Raw genomic sequence first — 24,389 nt, forward strand, 5'->3', positions numbered from 1 at the left:
TTAATCATATGCAATTTGTTATTAAGATTATGCTTAAATTTTCACTTGTTTAAGATTGCTTTATGCATATACACTGCATAATAGCTTTAAATATTTTAAATGTCTTTGTCACAATTTGCCACTTCTGTCTTGGTCATTGATCTTTTCTAAATTATGTATTTTGTCATTTCAATTGAAAAATGTGATGTTCCATCAATAATAAGAATCCTAGTTGGATAAAAATATTTTTATATTATAAAAATTACCTAGAGTGTAGTTAGAACAAGAACTACAATTATAATGGTAAAGTTTTGGCTGCTTTGTGTGTTCCCATTTCTTGGTGGAGTAACTGGTAAAGACATATCTCTAAAATTTGGCTAACCATTGTCATATAGTGAAATTTAAAATAGTATCTAGAAAATAATTTAAAATGTTATTTTATCTTAAGTAGATAATGATAAAGCATCTACTTAATTATACATTAGGAAATGAATCAAATGCCAAATTTCCTTCATAAACAATAAGCTTTATTTTCAAGAACTACCAACAAAATGTTTTAACAAATGAAGCAATATCAATATAAGTTAGATTATATAAACATGTAAGTAAAAATTAGCTATTGAAAACTCTAACACTATCCAGCTTAAGCGTGGTTCTCTGACATATCATGCTCTTTGAGTTTTCAAATACCAGGTTTAACAGTACCCTCTCTAGTAAAGATCTAATTGTGAATGTCAGTCTTTGACTGCCTAATACGATGTATTTAAGAAAAGCAATCAGGAAATGAAAAGGGTTATTTCCCTATACTTCTTTGCAGTCCATTTGGTTTCCTGTAATTGGGATCAAATTTTCCATCTGCCTTGGTCCTCTGTTAATGATTTCAGCTAAAACCATAACATTTCCCGTCTTTGAGTTTCTGCTACTACAACCCTTGAATAAATGTCAGGTTTTTGTTTTCATTGTTCTACTTTTTTTTTTTTTTTGTATTTACATTTTTGACAGCCTTTCCTCTCAACTGAATACTGTTATCACTTCTTTGTTCTAATCTTCTCCTAAGCTGCCTATATTATCACCCCTGTGTTTGAGAACTCAGATTCTTACCCTTTAATCCACTAATTGGGTTTTTACCCCATCTCACCTTGATTGCTCTTTATGCGTCTGACCCTTCTTTCTACTATACAACCTGCCCACTAGCCTTGCGGTCATGCCAGATCTTCTTACCTTGTGCCCTCTTTCTTCACCCAGAGGAATTTGTTAATATTTTCTCCTCCAACTCTCCCAAAAGTTTCTATGAATATGGCATCCATTGTAATATTTTTCTAGAATAAATAGCACATTTTCAAATAGTTTTTTTTAAGCAAAGAAATTAATTTTGTGAAGTCAGTATTTTCTGATTAAATATATGCATTGGTTTCAACAGCTGGGAAAATGTATGTAATTAACAAACATATATTTCATCCTATTCATTTCCATTTATATTTTCCCTTTGGTGAAAAAAGAGTATATGCTTATTACTCATTCAATGAGTGCTTTTCTCTTTAGATATGAATTTAGTCACAATATTTATTGTAGGATATTAAAATTTATGCTTACTTTTTAGTGAGTTTGAACATGTGGCAAAATCAAAATGTATGAAAATAAGCCAAGACAATATTCCTTATAAAAGTTTACACAGATATAATGAGTGGTGATTTTGTCAAGTTTTTCTAATATCCTGTTAATATAGTCTATGTAAGTGGATTATATCAAAGAACATAGGTCAAATTATAGAAGAGTAAGTTAGTATATACACAAGCTGCATTGTTCACCCACAACTACAAATTTCAAATGAATCAAGAAGTTTGAAATCTGTATTATTTTTCTATGGAAACTTTAAAAAAATTTTCTTTTTTTAACATGAACTTGCTTTTTGTCACATGCACAGAATGAAATAGGCCTGGTTTTTACTATAAATTTATAATTTAGACAGGCTGATTTTATTAATTGAAGGTAATTTTCAAATATTTGACTTGGTAAGAAACATGTCACCAAACAACTAACTCACCAGGAAGAATCATGATAGGGATTCAAGAATGACATGGATTTCTAAGAATTATGAACTGTATCCACATAATAGTAAAATTCTGGCAAAGGGGATTAAAAACATGGAGTATATTGTCTAAAGTGAAGGAGAAAGTGTCTGCATGAAGACCAATTATTATATGACAGGCCAGGAAGTTGGTGAGTAAATCAGCATAGAAGAAGATAAAACAAGACCTTACCAAATGCATTTAACATATTTCTGTCCCATGAATCGGATGTTTAGGGTGACTGCATCAAACAGGACTGGAGAAGTCAAATTGGCACAGATTTATAGAAAGGAGCAAACAAACAATTTTCTGTAAGACACTAAACCTTACATTATAATCAGCAGACTGAAAGTATAATTTACCAGTAGCTTTAAGGAAAAACAAATACAAGGAAATAGATCAAATATTGCAGATGTCACTGTTACATATAGTGCTTTTCCACAAAAGATACTTAAAAGTTCAAGTCTAGCTAAAAACTATAGATTAGTAACCACTATATAAATAAACAAATTACATGTAATTTTTCTATAATTTCATCAATAGAAATTCCTTGAAGTAAAGTTTTTCTTTTTTTTTTCAACTATAAACATTACCTTGTAAACTTGCTCTTCAATTGAATTTTCAAAGACTTTAGCTTCATGTATATTTGGAACATTTTTCCTTCCTTGTTTTACCTATATGTTTTGATTGGAAACACTGCAAGGACAGGAAAACCTTCTTTGGCCACAAAAGGATCTAGAGTTCAGCAGCATGGGCTTTCTAAGTGTAGGCTTGTCATACATAGAAATAGTATTTTTAATAATCTACCAATAAATTAAAAGCAATGGGTATGGAAATTGCTGCTAGATTTTTGGATCTCTCTCTGAGTATTCTAAATCTCTACTCTCCAAAATGGTAGGCTCTAGCACATGTGGATATTGAGTACTTGAAACGCGGTTTGTCCAAAGTGAAATGTACTATAAATAAAAATATACACTGAACTTTGAAAACACAGTACAAAAAGAATGGAAAGTATCTCATTGTCTTTGTTTGTTTGCATTGCTATAAAGGAATACCTGAAGCTGGGTAATTTACAAAGAAAATAAGTTTATTTGGCTCAAACCTCTATAGCTTGTATAGGAAGCATGATGTCTGCATCTGCTTCTAGTAAGGACTTCAGGCTGCTTCCACTTATGGGCAGAAGGTGAAGAGGCGCCCGTGTGTGCAGAGATCACATGGCAAGAGAAGAAGCCAGAGAGAAGTGGGGAAGGTACTGGGCTCATTTTAACAACCAGCTATCTCAGGAACTGATAGAGCAAAACTCACTCTCCAAGCTCCCAGGGAGGGGATTAATATGTTCATAAGGAATTCACCCCATTACCCAAATATCTCTCATTAGGCACCACCTCCAACATTGAGGATTAAATTTCAAATTTCAATATGAGGTTTGGGAAACAAACATCCAAACTATCTGTACCACTCATGAATCACTTTGTATATGGATTATACCTTGAAATAATGTTTGAGATATAGTGGGTTAAATAAAATACATAATGAAAATTAATGTCATCCATTTCCTATTTCCTTTTTTTCTTTTTAAGAGATGGGATGTCTCGGTGTTGCATAAGCTAGTCTCAAATTCCTCCTGGCTTAATTTCACTAATTTCTTTTTTACTTGCTTGCACATGGCTACTAGATAATTTTATATTACATATCTGGCTCACATTATATGTCTATTGAAAAGTGCAGTTCCAAATGGTGCCAGAGCTTTAAAAAATCGTTTAAATTTAATATATTCTGGTTATCTCACATAGATTAGTTGAAGCTTTATTGTATCATCTTCATCTGTATTTTGATACCTGCTCTGAATCATGTGTCTATAAATTTTTTTCCTAAAGAATATTTCTTTAGATGAAAAATGGTATGTATAGGAACAGATCTAAATGAAAGCCTTTTCGAATTATTGATACCAATGGATTGGTATTCCAGAGTACATTTCATGATTTCTTTTAACCCATTCCCACATCAATTCTTTCCGTAGTTGTGAACGGTTAGATACATGAAGTTTCTTACAGCTCTCTTCTCTTTCTTATCTTCTGAGGGTAAATCATGAATGCAATAGTCAGAAGGATTTGGTTAAAGGGAAGTTGGAAGGAAATCATCTAGAAGGTCTTGAACTGGATTTGCAAATGTGGATCATGAGGCCAGGGTGCTTGGGTAATGTAAGAAAACTTCTTAAAACAGTCGTTTGTAAATAGAGGTAACTTTACAGTGTCACAGAAGAGGAATTGAAGATCCATTGCCTCTCAGAAACATTTATCTACTCACGTTTTATTGCAAGGACACTTTGGTGTTCATATTTTTCTTTTTCTTTTTCTTTTTTTTTTTGTTTGTTTTGTTTGAGACGGAGTCTCGCTCTCCTGCCTAGGCTGGAATGCAATGGCGCAATCTCGGTTTACTGCAAGCTCCGCCTCCCGGGTTCACGCCATTCTCCTGCCTCAGCCTCCTGAGTAGCTGGGACTACAGGCGCCCGCCAACACGCCCGGCTAATTTTTTTGTATTTTTAGTAGAGGCGGGGTTTCACCGTGTTAGCCAGGATGGTCTGGATCTCCTGACCTCGTGATCCGCCCGCCTCCGCCTACCGAAGTGCCGGGATTACAGGCCTAAACCATCGCGCCAGGCCCATATTTTTCTTATGAACTGCCTTCCTTTGCTTTGCTTTCTAGACAATTTGTACTTTTCCTTTGATTTCCTTTTCTAATCAAGGGTTAATGAGAAATGGGCTTTTAATTTCCAAGTCTGCAAGATTGTTTGCTCTCCAGAATATAACTGAATTTTGCTTTTAAACCTGATTAGATGTTTTTGTTATATAATAAGAAAAGTTAACCCAGCATTTAGTGAAATGATTGACATACTTTATACTTTTTCATTTTGTATCTTTCTTATCCTTATACTTTTCCTTATTTTTGTTACCTTTTTCAGTGAGATATTTATTCTTTGATCTGTTGTTGATTTATATGGACTACCATAATTTACCATTGCTGCTATCACAATAAAACTAATATTTGAAATATACTATATCAAATATTTCCTCCCCTATCAAAATGCATTCTTTTCTTCTTTGACGTGCAGTTTGGATAATGATTTTATTACGTATATTTTTAATGTGGGGTCCATATTATTCTCTTCTAAATTAAATTCTTTTTTCAAGTTGTGAGGAAGTTTTTACAAATTTGTGTTTGGTCAAAATAGGGTTAAGTTACAGTAGCTGCTGTAATATATCTACAACTCTTTTGGTCTTTAATCTTTGTGTTTCTTTTACAAACAGGTACTTTTCTTCTATGTGATATGCAAATCTCCCAGCTCCTAGGAGCAACTGGATAGGGATATGTGTTTCATCTTAAAACAAAGACCAAGAAAAAATAAAATAATATGATAAAGTTATTCAAAGGATTTCAGAAACAGGTGTTCTAAGTCTACACTAATTGGATTTCAGTTAATTATTCCTTTTACTTTAGGGAATATAAGCACGAAATGTGGGGAAAAAAAAGTACCTGAAAAACTTCACTGACATGCTAATTGCTCTAAAATTATTTAACTTAGGGGAAAAAAAAATCCCACCTTAGTGTGACCGAAGTCTTAATTACCTTTTTCATTTCTAGATTTTAAGATACAAATGATAGGCCTTCCATATACTATATATTTCACAGGGCTATGGCCTACTCTTTTCATGTATATATAATTTTAATTTTCCATGACAATGCACAGAAAATATTTATATAATTTAAAGATTAGATTTTTGACTAAACACAGGAAGATCAAAACAATTATCTCTTATGTTTAGGTCAAGAAGTCTGCTGCTATTTGATTTTAGATAAATCGTTCATTGTTCCTTAATCTCATTTTCCTCTTTGCAAACAGAAGAGTAGTTTTATATATCACTGTGGCCATTAGCATTCCTTAAAAGTGTGAGTTGCACAATAAGGGTATTCTAAAAGTGAGAGTCTTGTTTGTGAAATAATATGATTTTTTAAAGTAAACTCCATAAGGATTTGGATTTTTGTTGTTGTTCACTGGTCTTTGCCTAAAGCATAGGACCGTGTCTGATGCATAGTAATTATGCAAGAGAATTTTCTGGATAAATGAATTAATGAATGATATATATTGAAGGAAGTCAGCAATAGATGACTAGAATTAGGATACAGATTATCTGAAAGTTGATATTTGATATAGTACCTATTGGTAGAAGGGGAAAAATAAATCCACTATTTATATAGTGTTCTGGCTTGTTTTTTATATGTAAAGTAAAATGAGAAATCATGGCATCATGGTAAAAAAAAAATCCATTGATTGGTTAAAATGGAGAATTCAGTGGTTAAGTGATATAAGTAAGTTCATGAAGCATACAAAGTGTTTAATAAACATTTGTTGAATGTATATTTATAATACAATTTGTTATGTTGCCAAATAAAAATGGAATCCATATACTAGGCACATTTTTTCATCTGGTACACTACAGTGCTGATTCCATAGTCAAGCTTCATACATCTAGTGAAGGTAGCATTTTTACCACTACACTCATTTTTATATTTTAACTACCCTGCACTGACTTAAATAACCGATTTCCTTTCGGTCTTAGTTCTAATCGTGACATGCATTTTCCAAAGGCTTGAATTTTGAGGACTGCTATTCTAGTCAGTTCCACTAAGATATCAAGGGGGAAGATAAGCAGACAAACTAAACATTTTATTATCATTAAAGTGTATGAAAAAAAATTGTCTACTTTCTTGATTTTTCTTTATGCCATCAATAAAATAATTACCTATTTTTTCATAAATTCACATTTGTACATGGTGAAAATAATTCACATGTTTCAGAAGGCTAAAAAAATACAGCAAAAGACAACATTCCTAGGTTTCTGGCCCCATGTTCAGAGAAAAGCTTTCTTAGTTTCCATTTTTTAATTATTTTGGTGGTTGCTATTGTGTTTTAAAAATATTATTCACTAACTTTTAATCAGATTTTAAAGTATTTTTTGAATGCTACTACTAGAATCTTACAGAATTTAGCACATCAGTTTCTCCTCCACTTCTGCTTTTAACAACTAAATTTTTGTGGTTTTATTCTCTTTTTCACATTACCAATATAAATGACATATATAGAGTTTTATGCTTATATAACTATTATTCAATATTAAATCAAGTACTGGGCCTAAAACCATAAAGAAACACATTGTACAAAAAGTGTCCAGGATATTAAACTTTTAGGTTATTTTAAATTTTTGTGCTACTTTCTGATCATAATTAACTGGAACTTTTTCATATACTTCTTGTCATCAGACTTTCTAGCCTTCTCTTTGTTTTGCTGGAGAACACCCTTGAGTAATGTTTCATTAGAGGTTGCACAGGAGATGCATTTTTCTGTTCTGCTAGTCCAAGAATATTTTATTTTACTCTGACAGTTGATTGAAAGGTGGCATGGGCATGGGATTATAGGAATAAAATAATTTTATGTCAGCATTTTGAAGGCATTAATGTAATATCTTTTAATGTGAATTGTGGCTTTGAGAAATTTCATGTTTTGAATCTCACTGCTTAGTAAGTAAACTTTTCTCTCTCTCTCTGAAAGATTTTAGGTGTTTTGTTTTGTTTTTTTCTTATTTATTTATTTATTTATTTGAGACAAGGTCTTGCTCTGTCACCCAAGCTGGAGTACAGTGGCACTATCTTGGCTCACCACAGCCTCTGCCTCCTGGGCTCAAACAGTCCACCCACTTCAGCCTTCCAAGTGGTAGGACCACAGGTGCGCCACCACACCTGGCAACTTTTTTTGTTTTGTTTTGTTTTTGTATTTTTAGTAGAGATGGGGTCTTGCCATGTTGCAAAGGCTGGGTAATGTTTCTTTATCTTTGGAATATTGAAATTTAACCAGAATTAATATAAGTGTATATTTTATCCCTCCATTCAAATTGACATATATAGGGGATTTTAGTTCTGAATACATATTTCCTCCTTAGTACAGTAAACTTTGTTTTCTTTTTCTTTGATTATTTTTCCTTTCTTCCATTGTCTGTCCTCTGTTCAGAGATTCTTCATTCTTTCTTTTAATTTCCCTAATATATTCTACTTCTTTGCCCTATGTCTATCATCTTTCCTTCTTGTTTGCTGGTGTAGTTGGTTACTTTATTTCCTCTATCCCTTTAACTTTTTTTATAATTATACTTTTAAATTTTGTGCAACTCTCTTTCTATGATTGGTACACGCTAAGGAAGTCTTTTTTAGTGTAAAGGATGAAAATATCCCCTTAACACACTTTAATATTATGAATAGTATATCTAAAATAATATTTTTATATATATTAAAAATATATATATTTAATATATATTTGTAAAATTTATATTTTTACAAATATATATTAAAATATATATTTTATATATATTTTATAAATATAAAATTAAAATATATATTTTATATATTTATTTTATAAATATATATTTTATAAATATAAAAATATATATTTGTAAAAATATATTTAATATATATTTGTATATATTTATAAAAAAATAAATATATTTAATATATTTAATATATATATTTTATATATATTAAAAAACAGGAATAAATTTTTTCTGTTTTTTGAATTATTATTTTTCTAGATGAGTGATACTGAATGTTTATCTTGGTCATTTATTTGTGTGCTATTTGATTTTTTCTGGAATCAGATTCTAGGTTAGATTCTATCTTTGCTATCGACTGGTTGAATAACCAAGGACAAGTTACATGGCCACTTTAAACCTCAATTTTTTTTTTCAAAAAAAGCATAACAAGAGTGACATTGTGAGTCATGTTGTGATAATTTAACATGGAATCAGCACATGGTTCATTCTTAATTTTCTAAAATGCCTTTTATTTCATCAATGACATAGTTATAATGCCTAATTTTTTAAGTTATAATGTATTAATGGGACTGGTCTAATTCCACTATAAACCTTTGATGCAATGTATTCCTATTGAACATTCAGAGTTCAGTTTTTCTATAAGCAAAGATAGTAAATGTTTTCAGCTTTGTGAGCATAGTCTCTGGGGTAACTATTCACTCTGCTGTTATAGCACAAAATCAGCCATAGACAATGCATAAACAGATAGGCGTGGCTCTGTTCCAATAAATATTTACCAAGAACAAGCAATTGGCCAGATTTGGCCCATAGACCATTGTGGGCCTACCCCTAAAATATATCATGTAACATTCCATCCAGCATGTTCTCTGGAATTACCACTAAGCTTGGAGCTGGAGGCATAGATTTTAATTTTACTTATGTGATCTAGAGTAAGTCACATAACCTTTTTAGGCTTTATTTTTTCCTGATACATAAAATAAAAGGAAATAAATTGTCACTTAAGCTTATTAGAACTCTAAAGTTATTATTCAAAAACTAGAAGCATTTCAATGAAAAAATCTTAATACTCAACATAAAATGTGAAATCTCTTATTGTATATTCACCATTTGTATCCCATTGTTACAATGCTTTGTAGTTGATGTTATCTTTGAGAGTGAGGACTACGTCTGATGTTTGGTTTCCACTTATCTAAATAAAATAGACTTTACTGTTACTTTCTGGTTATTTTAGAAATAACTTAATGATATATATGAAAATGTTTATTAAAGAAAAATGTTTTAATGGGTCTTCTATTGTGTTAGAAAAATGAACTAGGAAAGCTCTGCTTCAGTTTTATTTAATTAACTGAAATAAGGTTTAAAAGGTGATGATACTAGAGTGTAAAATATTTATCACAAAATATAAAAAATGTAAATTCCCAAGAAAGCAACAGTACCAGTTACAATGGTAACTACAAATGTCTTAGCTGGTTCGTAAATGCAGCTTACTTTTGAATGATTACTTAAATCTAAATTTTAGTACTTCTTTACATATGGATAATCCAAGGTAACATGCCCCTACTATTTTCCTTGAGCATTTTAGAACAAAAGAAAATAAACATCTCAAATTCAAATTGAAAGGTGAAGTCAAAACTTGATCTTTTCTTGAGGTAGTACAATTATTTTTGTTCCAATTTTTCACATGCTAACATATTTGTAGTAGTCTTTTTGCAAGTCAACCCCCCTTCTTTGACTTCCTCCTTCCCTCCCTCGCTCCCTCCCTCGCTCCCTCCCTCCCTCCCTTCCTTCCTTCCTTCCTTCCTTCCTTCCTTCCTTCCTTCCTTCCTTCCTTCCTTCCTTCCTCCCTCCCTCCCTTCCTTCCTTCCTTCCTTCTTCCAGAAATAGTTGTTAGCCATGCTGGATAAAATACTCTCCAGTATCTGGGAATAGAGATTAGAGAACAGTAAAGATAAGTAAATAGGCAATTGCAATACATTGTGAAAAATACTATAATGCAAAGTTGTTGAAGGATACTTTAGGGGCAATTATGAGGAGAAAATATCCTAGTGAGGTGACACTACGCTGAGACACAAAGAATGAATGGGAAGGTACTAGTTGAGTATGGGAGGGATGGAGTGATGAGCACATGAAAACCAAATGAAATTAGCTCATGGCCACAAATTTGAGGATTTGCCTCAGTGGCCAAATGGGAAGTTTTTAGACTCCATCCGGAGATGTGGAAATAAATTGTTGACATAGTATGGTTTGGTGGAAAGAATATGTGTTTCTGAGAAAGGCAGATCTAATTTGAAACCTGGCTTTGCTTTGGCTTTGTGACTTGGGCATATTTTTTAACCTTCTTGATTCTCAATTTCCTCTTTTGCAAAATGGAAATAATGATATGTATTTTAAAAGAATGTTGTAAGGAGTTAATAGGATAGCCACACAAAAGCAGTGGCTCATGCCTGTAATCCCAGCACTTTGGGAGGCTGAGGTGTGCAGATCACAGGGTCAGTAGTTCAACACCATCCTGGCCAACATGGTGAAACCCCTTCTCTACTAAAAATACAAAAATTAGCTGGGTGTGGTGGTGTGTGCCTGTGGTTCCAGCTACTCAGGAGGCTGAGGCAGGATGATTGGTTGAACCCAGGAGGCGGAGGCTGCAGTGAGCCAAGATCGTGCCACTGCGCTTCAGCCTGGGCGACAGAGCAAGACTCGGTCTTAGATAAAAAATGCCTTCCATGGAATTAATGTTTAATTAAAGTTAGTTGCTACTTATTCTTCCTTTCTTAGTATTAGGCAAAGTTGAAGTGATCTGTGGGTGAAAAAAAAATGTCTTTGACTATAATCAAAGTACCCAGAGATTGGTTATGCAAATAATTTTACAACTCTCCTCTTTTTTCCTCCCTCCGTTCTTCCCATCCTCCTTTCTTATTTCTCCCTCTGTTTTCCTCCTTACAGTTATTTTTCTGTATGAGAAGTGGTTCGTGTCTTCTTCCCAAGCTTTAACTAAAATATACTGGAGGGCACTTTTGACTGTGTTTCCATAGCTCCCAATGAAGAGTGGACATGCCATAATTCTTGTTTATAATGGAAGAAAAAAGTACAAAACCCAGAAAGGTCTCTAAGCAGAATATGGGGCTACGACACTTAATTAGCTAGGTGCAGTACAGGTTTGGAGCTCTTGGTGCTACCAACAGCATCCATAAAAGACGGAAGCATACCTTAGGCAAAGAGCTCCACTACATGGTGGCTGTGTCCTTGCAATGGGACAGGCCCTAGCAAAATTGAGGAGAATGGCAGTTTGAACTTCTCTGAGATACTGGAAGTGTCTCTCGCACAGCCTTTCAATAGCAGTAAATAGTATTTACTACCATTGTATGCTCTGCTGATTATTAAACTGTTATCTCTTTATCTTCATCACCATTCTCCCATCTTCAGCTTTGTACGCATTCTTTTAAATTAAATATTTTTGTAAACAGTGAAGTTAAGGGATATTATAGTGACTTGGGAAGTATAATTTTCCCAAGATTATTTGTCTGTTAAAAATCCCTAAAGATTCATATCTAAATTACTCTAAATATCCAAACTAAACCCAAGCCAAATTTTCACTTTAGGAACCTTTAGCTTCTATTCAACATATAACATTGCATTTATGTATTTTTTTTTTAAACTAGAACTTCAAACCATAATTATATTTTCAAACCAAAGATCTCCAGTATGGACTTACTATAAATCGTAGTACATTAATTGATGTTTAACTTTTAAATTTTTATGTATAATAGTTATAATTAATCTCCGATGTACAGAAAAGTCTTTCTTTGTTTTTACAAACTGAAGAGCATAAACATCAACTTGATTAATCTTTGTAGTCTTTTATCACTTTTATTTGCAGGTTTTTTAGTTTGCTTATCACCTCCTTTTTTTATTGTTGTTGTAATTCCTTGATGTATTGTTTTCCCTAAGTCTCCTAGGTATTTTAATGACTAGTCTTTTATTTTCTGATACTCTACAAACATATTTAGTTTTACTTAAGACAAAACTACAAGATATGAATTGGGCTTCATTATTTATGGTCTTTTCTGTAAGGGATACAATTAGAAAAATGATGACAAGTGAGAGAAAACTCTTCTGTAAAAGTACAAAACCGCTTCATTTTATTGAAAAAGCAAGTTAAAATAGCTTCAGTGGTACATAATGATATACATAATTTCCTGGGTGTATTGCCTGGATTCTTTTTAACCCTTTCAAAATAGAAATATTTATTATTTCAATAAAAGAAAGCAATCACATAGGACCAAGAGCTCTTGCTAAGAAATGTGTATATTTCATACATTCTACTTGTGAAATATAGTAGGGGAAATATTTACGAGCACCATAAGATAGGAAGCTGAAACTGCAATCATTTCTAAATGAAAATTATGTGACAGTTTATCAGTATTTAATGCTAACATTGGTTGATGTGAGCATGAAGAATTTAGCAGCTATTTATCATTACTCTGTGTGTGGTTAGTTCTCTGATATACTTGCTTAGAGTAGAATGGTGTTTTAGTGGCAACATGAACCACAGCTTCAGTCTGAGATGTTAAATAAATGGAGATGCCAAAAGAGGATTTGTTTTTGTTGCTTGGAGTGTGTGTGTGGTTGCTGTTTTTCACATTCTTGTTAAAAGTAGTCTCCCATACCTTGCATGGGTTGGTTTTTGATCCACACTCCCCTAAACCATGGCTGGGCTTCTGCACCAGATGCAGGTGTCCCCTTGTGCTGTCAGCCAGGAATGATTAATGAGGATTTGCCCCTACTGAAAGCAGTCTTTGGAGCATTGTTCAGGGCATCTGTGGAACTGTCGGGGGAGACAAGGACACAAGTGAACAACCAATTATTTGGCCATCACTGAGGCAGCATGAAAAAGACATCAAATTGGACAGAGAAGCAATGCTTTTGTTTGGAGATCAGATATTATTTTTTAGGTATTAATAGTAACACAGGACTTTTACCTTGTTTTAAAAGAATTTTGGTCAGGTCTAGGCTCTTAACCAGAAGTAGAATGCTTTTTCCTTTAAAGCTAATTAAATTCTTTGAAAGTAGTATAAAAGGAATAAAACATCACCAAATTGATTCCTAAGTGGTTGCCTATTGTATAAAGATATATCATTTTGCACGGCTAACATTAGAAAACAAGGACTAACTATGTAGCAGGAGGGAAGGAGGATCCTCCATGCAGAGTTCCTAATTGCTGGTCATAGATGACAAGGGCGAGGGGTTTTACAAGTGATCAGAGGGTCAGAGACATTGCACTGGAATGCTGAAGCAGAAAAAAACAAAACCAAACTCAAAGCTGGGAAACATTTCCTAGCCTATGTGCAGCATTTGTGTCTTTCCTTCTTTCTAGCGTGACATATACCCTTAGGTCTTAGTAAGTAAGAAAATATTTTTCAGGCTGTTACATTCTCATACTAGGTCTGTGATTTAAATCAAATAATTTAAAAGACTAAAGAACATAATGTATTTTGAGCACAATTCAAATGCGGATTAAGAAGCCCTTTCTTCCAGTAAAGTAGTTTCTTTTATGCTCTGTCCTTTCAGGCCTGTTGTCTTTAGGGTATTAAGAATTAAAAGCTAAGCTCTGAAGCCACTAAAACCTTCAAGGAGCAGATAATGATGTTTTAATATATAAAAAGTAATGGTCAGTAACAACTTTAACAAATGTGGTCCGTGTAACAACTATAAAAAATACCTACTTAGCATTTATTTTTTGCAGGTTAATACTTCTGTATTATCTTTTTTTTAATGACAAGAACTTCAGGAACAGAGTAATTAGAAATCACCTCAAGATAAAAACAGGGATCAAATGACTATATCTAAAACAAATGTCTGAGAAGAGACTGATTGTACAAGTGATTTCTGGAAGAGTGCATTGCTTTGTGGGTCTTAAATAATTTTCTCTTACACTTACAGTGGCCTAGCCGCTTACTGATTTATATTCACTTGGTCAGTTCTAGAATTACATAATATTCTGAATTTTTCAAGCCAATCAGAATTTCCTTTATCTTATTTTTCAAATGTAGACAAGGAATACATACTATCACTCGTATTTCAAAAATTGGCCCATTTAGATAGATGCATTTTTATATGAAGCAGGCAAATAGGCTAGGCCCAAATCATGACACCCATTTGACGTTATTATGACTAGCAGCTTTGACTTGAAATAGGCTGAACAGATAAATCCATACCAAATGGACACTAATACTGCCTCTTTTCAATGTCATGAAAACAGCAGTTTCAAACTGTGTCCCATTTACTACTCACACTAAAATTGTCTCAGTGAGAGAGGATAATTCAATTGTTTTTTATTAATAACCCTGTTTTTCAATGTGTTAGCAGATTCCCTGGATTTGAGATTGTTCAAAAACATTGAATTTGCACTGGTCTGTTGGCAGATGATACAATTTCTACAAATGGAGTATTATTATGTATTTTTTCCCATGCAAATTCTGCTTCAAGTTTTGAATCTTTTAAAATTACCTGTATTAACAGGAATTGACCTTCACTATAGAGATTTAGTTTCATCTCTTACCTATTTTTTTTCTTTAGTAACTCTCGTCTTCTGGATGCTATCATGTCACTTGTCATTTAGTCATTACACTAATTTTAATTGACTTTGAGCCAAGGCAGCTTCTCAGGCAGGACTGCTCATTTCACTTCTATTGTTTGTGAGTCATTGATAATGGTCTTTGAGTATGGTGCTTCAAACATTTGGCCTTTGAGAATAGCATGTTTTCCTATAATTTTTATAGAGTATATTATAGGTAAAACTAATGGTAAAGTTGCGTCCTATTTCTTGCTTCTCTTTATCTACAATATCTACTCTAAGATTTTATTGGTGTGCCATGATTTTTTTTTTCATGTCACACTCAGGGTTTCTAATAGCTCTCAATTTTCTACGAGGTTGCAAATTTTTATTTGAATGTTTGCTTCAGTTCCCTTTTGGAGTATTGACATTAAGTTATACGGGGTCAAGCTTCCCTGGATTATTTTCTTTTTTTAAAAAAAAAGATAATTATAATTACCAATATAGGTATTTAGTTAAGAATCTGGGGTTGGAAGATTCAAAACTTCTTATTTTACGGAATTCCAAGCAAATTTCTAATTTTAACTCTGAGATTTGGAAATGTGAGTTTGCAATATCGTTCAGGCCAGAAGAATCACTCAAAGAAACATAATTATCAATGTTTTTCTTCACAGACGAGGGACAGTTAGGGTTGTCAGATAACATACATGATACCTAGTTAAATTTGAAATCAGATAAACAATGAATCAATTTTTAGTATATCTTAAATATTGCATGGGATATAATTATACTAAAAAATTATCCATTATTTATGTGAAATTGAACTTTAATTGAGTATCCTGAGTATCCCGGTTTTTGGTTTCCAAATCTTGCAAACCTAGATAAGACCAAAACATTAAGAAGTGAGTAACTATAACCTGGATAGCAATCTAGAGATCTGGTCATATGGGTTCTATCCCAGAATTTCATATGACAGTGAGCCAAGTTTTTTTTTTTTTTTTTTTTCCTGCCCTGGTAATAGGTCTCCAACTAGTTTATTGAAATGTTGTGTAGATAATTTTAACTTAAACAAATATAGCTTGAACACTCAGAATTTTTTGACAGCAAGTCATATATAAGCAAAAGGAGGTAGAGTGATACTCCAAAGACCAATTAGAGGTCTTTTGAGACTGGCAAATTGAACCTACTTGAATTGAGACACAGACCTGCCATCTACAAGAGAACTAATGAAATGACTTCCATCATCTATAATGAATTGCATAAGAAAGAAAATATTTTATTCTTTACAGAGAATTGAACTTCCTTACGAACTGCAAAAGTTGAAAGGAAGGTTTGAAGTTCAAATAGGTTATAGGGAGAAAGGGGACAGGGATTTAAATGAAAATGGCCTAATTCAAATTTTGTGGGCAAAACTCAAATTAGGTAAGAAATGTGTGACTTTAGGCTTTACAACTGACATTGTCAGAGGAGTTGTCAGAGCCCAGGTGCTCAGCTTTGCCTTAATTACTTTTTCCCCCTCAAAGTATTGTTTTAAAACATTTGATGATGTAGATGTTTAACTGTTGGACTATTATACTGTATTTTTTTAATGAAAAAGAGTAAGTGGGATTCAGTGTCAAATTATTTTCTCAGAATTTTCCACTAGCAAATATAGCCTTATTTAAACCAGGGGTATCCAATCTTTTGGCTTCCGTGGGCCACACTGGAAGAAGAAGAACTGTCTTGGGCCACACATAAAATATCCTGATATTAACAAGAGCTGATGAGCTAAAAAAAAAACAGAAAAAAACTCATAAGGTTTTAAGAAAGTTTACAAATTTGTGTCAGGCTGCATTCAAAGCCGTGCTGGGCCACATGTGGCTTACAGGCCACAGGTTGGACAAGCTTGATTCAAACCTTTGCCAAATAATCTCATGGTTATTGCACTAAGGTGTAAGCTATTATTATAACATCCAATTGAGAGTGTGCTAGTAGCTGAAATGGCAAACATGTTTTTTATTTTTAAGGCATAAACATAAACAAGGAATTGATTAGTTTGGTATACTTTCATAGATGTCATTAGATAATTCCTTTATATTTTAATACATGAAATTTACATAGAACAAAAACCAAAATTTGTTATTTGGTATATGATAGGCAACCTAATTTGTAGCCCTCTTTTTCACTGCCACCCAAGAAATAGAAATATTGAAATAATATTCTTGGCCCCCAACTTTTATTTTGTGTTTTTATGGTTGCATCTGGCAAACACAGAAGAATACATTAAAACAATTGACACATTTTTGTCCTGGTGTTAGCACAAGTGTAAAATGAGATGTTTTCAAAAACCAATTACCATGTATTTATTGATTTCCTATTGCAAAGTATTATAATACATGTAATATTGGCTGTTAGGCTATGTGCTATCTTTAAAATATTTACCTACACTTCTCTCTCTCTCTATTTGACCTATCTAAGATAGAGAGAGAGAGAGAAGTGTAGGTAAATATTTTAAAGATATCTAAGACAGATAGAGAGAACTGGAGGTAAATATATAAATATATGTAGAAGGGTCAATTCAATTTACCAATAAGTGCGAAGAAAATATTAGTAAGTACAAACACACTAAAACTGAATTCATGAAGAAAATTATATCCATCAGATTAAAAATCCCTTATTATTCTGACAGTTCCACCTATATACTTATCTGCATTCTCATTCTTATTTCCTCCTTCCTTCCTTTACAACTGAATAAATGTCTCCTCTCCTTTCTGGGCCAAGCTCTTGGCTTGGGCCCTGGATTCCTTCTCTTTCTGCCTTCTCAGGGCTCTTGCAATAGGGGTTATCCTTTCTGTTTCCTTTACCTTCACCAACTCCTTCCCATGCGTTCTCAGATACACTCACATTCCTGCTATCTTAAAATGAACAGTTTCTTCCTGAACTCCCCTCTCCATCTATTGCTTAGTTTCTTTCTCCTAAAAGTCACAATTTTGGAAAAAGGTGTCTACATTTTCCCATTGTTTTAGTCTTTAACTTATTGTTTCTGTGCTCAGTACCCAAATGAGAATCTCCTTTCACTGAGGTCACACAGCACTTCCATGGGGCTAATTCTAATGAATATTTTTAACCTTCATATTAGTTGCCTGTGAATGGATTTTGATCTACTTTACCACATTTTTGCTGGCTTTGAAAACGTACAACCTCCTGGTATTTTTCCCCCCTCTCTCAGTCTTCTTTTCCTTTGCCCAGGCTTTAAATGTTGATGCTTTTCAGGATTCTGACTTGAGGACTCCTCACTCCACACTCTTGGGGATCCTCATCCACTATTGAGCATTGAGGTACGACTTCAGACTGAGGACTTAAATTAGTTTCTCTATCTCAGACCTCTCTGCTGAGTTCCGTTTCTAGATATACAATGTATTTCTGGACATCTTCACTTGATTGTCTTTCAGACATCTCAAACACACAATGTGTGAAACTTAGCTTATTCCCTAAATTACTTGAACAGCCTTTTAAACTGACTCCCAGACCACAGCCTTGCCATCCTCCAATCTGCTCTCCACTCATCAGCCACAGTAATCAAACTCAAGTCTTTTCATATTACTTCTTTGATCTGCCTGCATATAATGCATCACTGACTCACTATTCCCAAAGTCCAGATTTCTTAAGGTTTCCCAGGCCTTCTGAGATCTGTCCCTAATTCTTTGTAAACTTCATCTTTTCCCTTCTCTCTCTCACATTCTAAGGTAAACATATACTGAACAATTAATTTTTGTGTTCCTCAGGTACACTCCCCTATTTTTTATCCACTTGTTTGTCATACATGGAATTATCTCTGCCAAGAACATCCTTCCTTCCTTTTTGTCTTGATCTACCTTTAGATCCCATTTCGGTTGTGCTCTTCCTTTCCTCTGAAAGTATTTCCTGGTATGCCCACCCACCCAGACTAGATTAGACATTTTAAGTGTGTGCTCCTGTGTCTGCTTATATTTTCTCAGTGTAACACTTAGAGACACTTTACTGTAACTTTCTCATTGTCTGCATTTTAAGGTACTGCAACTCAGGCAGTGTAATTTCTAAAGTCTTGGGTACTAAACTAAAATTTTCCCAGAGACCAAAAATAATGTGAAATCCAATATAATCAAGATTGCATAACAGTTCTCTGAATTGGCTACATTGTGCCATTCATGTATTTATTCATAAAAATATTTACTTAGGATACCATAGAAGTGGTTAAGAGGGCAGACTTGAAGCTAGGCTAGATTGCTTGGGTTCAAATATCAGCCCTACCTGCATGATTTATGATCAAGTTGATTCAGTTCCTTATTCAGAAATTAGGAATCAATAAAGTAAGTACAATAAAGTACTCACTTTATAGGATCATTGTGTTAAATTATTTATTACATATGAAGTGCTTAGGACACTACCTGGATAATAGTAAGCACTGTGCAAGTGCTGAGCACTGCTAGTTCAAAGGATTTTAGGGGTCAACACTTATACTACCTGCCATCATAGAACTTACAGATAGCGCAGGAGAAACACATTTAAAAAACATTCTTACCTCTTTCTCTGGGAGGTTCTAACATGCTCTTTATTCTTCCCATACCCACAGCCTGTGATATCTGGGGTCTTTCCGAGTACTTTTAAAGTAGAATTGTATCATTTCACTTAGAAATATTTTCGGACACAGAAACATTTTAACTCCAGAGTTCTGGGAAATCCTTAGCTTTTCACAAATTTGCCTCATAGCTAATTCATAAATTCCCTAAAGGAGGAAGATCCACTTTAAGGAAATTCTTTCCACTTGGTGTTTCCCTTGGAAGTAACAATCTACCATGCTTTTCTCTGTGGCATTCTTCAGCCCAGAACTCCCAGCAGTTTATACTGTACCTGTGTGCAAATTAAAATAAAATGTTTTCTCTCTCTCTCTCTCTGACTGGAAGAATAGAAAAAGTTACCCCTCTGTAGGAGCAGCATCCTAGGCATACAAACTCAGGATAATATCAAGAAAAAAGTGTGACCCCATGGGGGCACGCAGGCAGCTTCAGGGAGCACGTCTCTGTGAGAAGATGTGGGCTGGCCTTCACTGCTACTGTGCCCTCTTAACAGAATGCTCTTATGCAGAGCACAAAATGCCCACTGTATCCAGCAGCTCATACAGTGGACCTGTTTGCTTCCTAGGCTTCCTGTGACCTACACTTCCCCTTGCCTGTCCAGGGTCAACTCCATAAGTAGCTTGCTATGCTTTAGCTATTTTCTCAGGTCCCTGTAATGCCTTTCTATGTGTCATATTTTCAGAGCTCTGCCCTTTGCTTTCCAAGATGACAGCCTTGGTCCATTCTATCTAGCTGAGCAGGAAGCTCCAGAACATTTTACATTAGTCCAAAGAGGTAAGTAACTGCACTGTTAGACATTTAAGACAGAAAGGCTATCTAGTGGCTCTTATTGCTGATGCTATGTAGGATGAAGTTAATTGTTCAGAGTCTCAGCTGAAGTATCCAGAATTCTCCAGATCTTGAACCTCCCAAGCTGGTTAAAGGAAGATGAACTTGGTACATCAGTATTGATGTGTAAACACCTAAAGGCAATAGGGAGTAAAATCAAGAAATACATTCTGTATGTAGATTGTGTTCGACTTGGAAAATAACAGTAAAACAGTACTTTTAAGTATATTTATTTATGATTCATAATATATGGTATTTTCATATACTTTATCTTCTTTAGTGTTCAAATTAATGCTGTGAGGCAAATCAGGCAGTATACAATGCACAGGTTTTATTTTTTTAAAATAAAACATGTGGCTTGGCCCAACAAATAGAAAAAATATGAGATTTAACTTGTCACCAAACATTGAAGGGAGGAGGAAATTAATTCTAGGAGAATTTTCAATTGTAATTATTATTTGTTTTTGTTCACCAGGACTTACTTTCTAAAAATTTAAATAAATGTCCCAAAGGCAAGACAGTTTATATTTGGGCACCCCAACAAAACACATTCATTTAAGGCAAAAAAATAATCAAGATGTGATAATATTTCACTTTAGAGCAGTAATATTGGCCCTGTCTTGTCTAGTTATGAATCAGAGCTAATGAGGGATATGAACACAGAACTAACACTGTAAATCAAACTTTAAAAAGCTGCTTTGTCATCTTGTTGACAGCAGTTATTAATGATTCGAGGGCCTCTATTTTAGTAAAAAACAGGGTTTGTCTTTCTGATTTTAAATGAGCAATAGCACCTTACAAGAGGTTGGATGTGACTCTTACTACAATAGGTAATTGCAGCTAACAGCTGCATTTGAGTTTTCATTGTGCACTCTTTTTGAGAAGATTTCCTAGTGATAGTTCAATTCATGCAGAAAGTTAGCAAGCGTTCTCAACCTGAGAGCTATTTATATAAATTTTAAAACAATATACAAGAGAATAGTTTAGCAGCTCTTAAGTTTTAGGCACACGTAAAAATAGACATTAGGTGTCTTAAGGACATTTCTGTAACGCACTAATCTCCATTTTTTAAAGTAATTGATTATAAATGTCTTTCTTCTGCTTTTCCTTTATGTTTTTAAAGGTGAAAGCAGTAGTGAAATAATTGACAGGTGCTACTGAGTATCTCCAGAAAATATATCTTGATCTGGATTGTTGTGGAATCTTAAAACAAAATTTTCTAACATAATTGTAACCATATTGTATTTTTGAGTGCAAAGTGGCTAAGTACAGAAAGTGATTATAAAACTTTGCCTAGGTTATTCAATGTCCCAGGACTCTGAGTGTTATGAGAAATGTTCAGAATGTTATCTCAACTTTTGCATTTCTTTAGAAAATATAAGAAAACTGTCCCCAAATGTTGGTGGTTGAGACTTCCATACAATTCTGAAAATCTTTGGAAATTGTTTTTGTCTAACTAGTAATGCACATATTCCTCACCAAGTTGTTGCCAGAATCATAAATTCTTTTATCTAGAAGCAAATGATTTTTATTTTTAGAAAAAAGTATAAATTATGGACAAATTGAGTAAGAGTGTCCTACTATTTGTATAGAGTTATATTTATACTAATCTTTCCCTTATAGCTTTTGCCCTTGTGTAAATCATTTATCCAAAGAATCTCCTGAGCTTTCTTGCAGTGTTGGTTAAGGAGTATTGACCATGAAGAATCTGAGTTCTAAACTCTGAGATGAGATACACTTGTCTCAGAGTCAGAGACCCAGGCAGAAAGTTGACTGCTGAGAGGTGGGCCAGGCATTTTCTTCCTCCTCACAGCCTCTTAACCTCATGTCCTCAAGGAGGAGTTCTGAGACCGTCGATAATCATCATAGCTCATGGGTCCAAGCCTTCCTACTGCAAGGAATTCTCACTATTTCAAGGGCTTTTTAATCAGTAAACAGTAGAAAACAATTACTGTATAGATCGGTTTAATTAGTTTATTTGATGCCCAAAGCATGTAAATTTGCAACCAGGTTGTTTCTGCTAGCTATAGAATCATAAATTAATGGCAGTGTTCTGGGCTGAAAAGATGATGCTCTGTGAGTGCTAACCTGCTGGTACAATCCTAGTGGATTAGGAAGAGGATTGGTATACATGGAGGCTTTTACTAAAACAGGCCTCTCATGTCTTCATATCATCAACCATAATTTATTTTTTACCATCGCTTACTAGCACTTTTCTAGTTTTCCATTAAAGTACCTGAGGATACTGAGATATAGAGCTACTAAAAATCTGTATATTTAATATATTGAATCGAAATTTATTTATTCTTTATGTTGTTTCTATCATCTGTAGAACAATCTATATCAAATTATATATGTATAAAATTATGTATATAAAATAATTTCTGAGGATATAAGGACCTTATATTTGAAAAAGATGTTTTAATATTTTCTAGTAGGCATATTTAGTGGCTCTAAATTATGTTTTCAAATTGTTGATTCAGTGCAACATCTCACTTTTCTAATCATTGTCGTTTTTTTACTTGCTCCCCCAATCATGAAGCAAAGAAAACATGCATTTTTCTCCTTCAGAGAATGCTATCCTTCCACAAATGCAAATTAGTCTGAGATAAAACAAACAAAAAAGAATCAGAAAGAAACAAAGAAAGAAAATCTTTAAAGCCTTTGACTGGTTACTTGAGCATTGTTCAGTAAGTAGACATAGTCACTATTCCCACCATGATTTTTAGAAGTTGTGACAAGAGCCATCCACATTCTTTTGTGCATGACCAGTGGCACATTTGTGAGATGACCAGCGGGGGTTGGGACGGTGTCTAGGAGCAGTTTTCTTTTTGTGAAGTTAATGGGCACATATGGGGATTGAACAAGCTTTACCATTCTTTCAGGCTCCTCCTTCTTCCCTGGTCATGGATTTGAAAAATTGCCATTGAGACTGGAGTCAATGATCTTCTCTCTCCTGTTTTATATAATTAATTGCCATTAATAGAAGATACCAGTCATGAGATAAATTTGGTTGAAGGTGAGGTTAGACAATGAGACCTTGACTGATAATTTAAAATTTTAATTTTCTTTTCTTTTTTCTTAATTTCTTCCTTACCCCCTACATCATCTCCTACATCTTCCTAACTATCCTATGTGGTGTCCTCACTGATCTGATTGATGTTCGCCAGTATGAAAATAGTTTGTGTGGGATTATAGCCTGTTTACAATAAAAAGTAACACAATTAACTTAATTCTATAACTTCTGAAACTGAGATAAAAGTCGTACTGAAATTCTGAATGATTTGTGGTAAACATACCTGAAAAGCCTGCTTCCACTGGATCTGCTCTTTCTTTTCGACTCTTAGTTTCAATTGACAGAGAATTGTTTTCACAATGCTAACCAGGGTTTCCAAGTTGAACTCTTTAACTCCAAATTTAAACACAGTAAGTGTCTTTGTTTTAAGTGATAGCACCTGTGCACAACCTGATGCCTGGCCTGGATTAATTTTAATGTCATTGATGCCACTGTTTCCAGAAGTGATATTTAGATCTTATTCTAAATTGAAAATAAAGTAAAAGCTGATTTGGGTTAATATTTAAGATGACTGAATTTAGATGAAGTTATCTTATGTTGGGAGCAAATTATCCAACTAAGTACCTTGTGAAACTGGACAGCCACATTCTTATGCCAATTCATTTGTGAATGATCTATGTTGCCAAAGTCAGAAGACCTGCCCCCACCCTTGCCTTTAAAATTTTTTTTAATTATTTATCTGTAAATCTTTGGACTACTAATAATTAGAAATAATATAGCAATTATTTATTGAATGCTTACCATGTGCTATTCATTGTACCCCAAATTTTAGTGTGTTATCTCATTAATTCTCATAACAACACTATAACGTAGATTTTTTCCCCATTATAGATTAGACAACCAAGTTTAGAATAAGTTAATGTCAGGGTTAACTTACCTAAAGTCATGCAGTTAGTAACTAGAAGACTCAGTCTCT

The 24,389-nt window shown here is 33.7% G+C and overlaps 1 long non-coding RNA gene across 2 annotated transcripts in view; it reads left to right on the forward strand.

Moving 5' to 3' along the window:
• LOC140713149 (uncharacterized) overlaps positions 1 to 24,389 on the forward strand; it is a 90,385-nt gene that overhangs the window by 25,792 nt on the left and 40,204 nt on the right. Inside the window, exon 1 of one of the 2 annotated variants that reach the window (XR_012095016.1) lies at positions 20,252 to 20,343. The exons of the other annotated variant lie outside the window; for it this stretch is intronic. This is a non-coding gene — a long non-coding RNA (uncharacterized lncRNA). Of the gene's footprint in view, positions 1 to 20,251; positions 20,344 to 24,389 lie in introns of those variants that run through there. 2 annotated transcript variants of the gene reach the window in all.

Source organism: Chlorocebus sabaeus, chromosome 13 (assembly GCF_047675955.1).
Source record: "Chlorocebus sabaeus isolate Y175 chromosome 13, mChlSab1.0.hap1, whole genome shotgun sequence".
Classification (NCBI taxonomy): domain Eukaryota; kingdom Metazoa; phylum Chordata; class Mammalia; order Primates; family Cercopithecidae; genus Chlorocebus; species Chlorocebus sabaeus.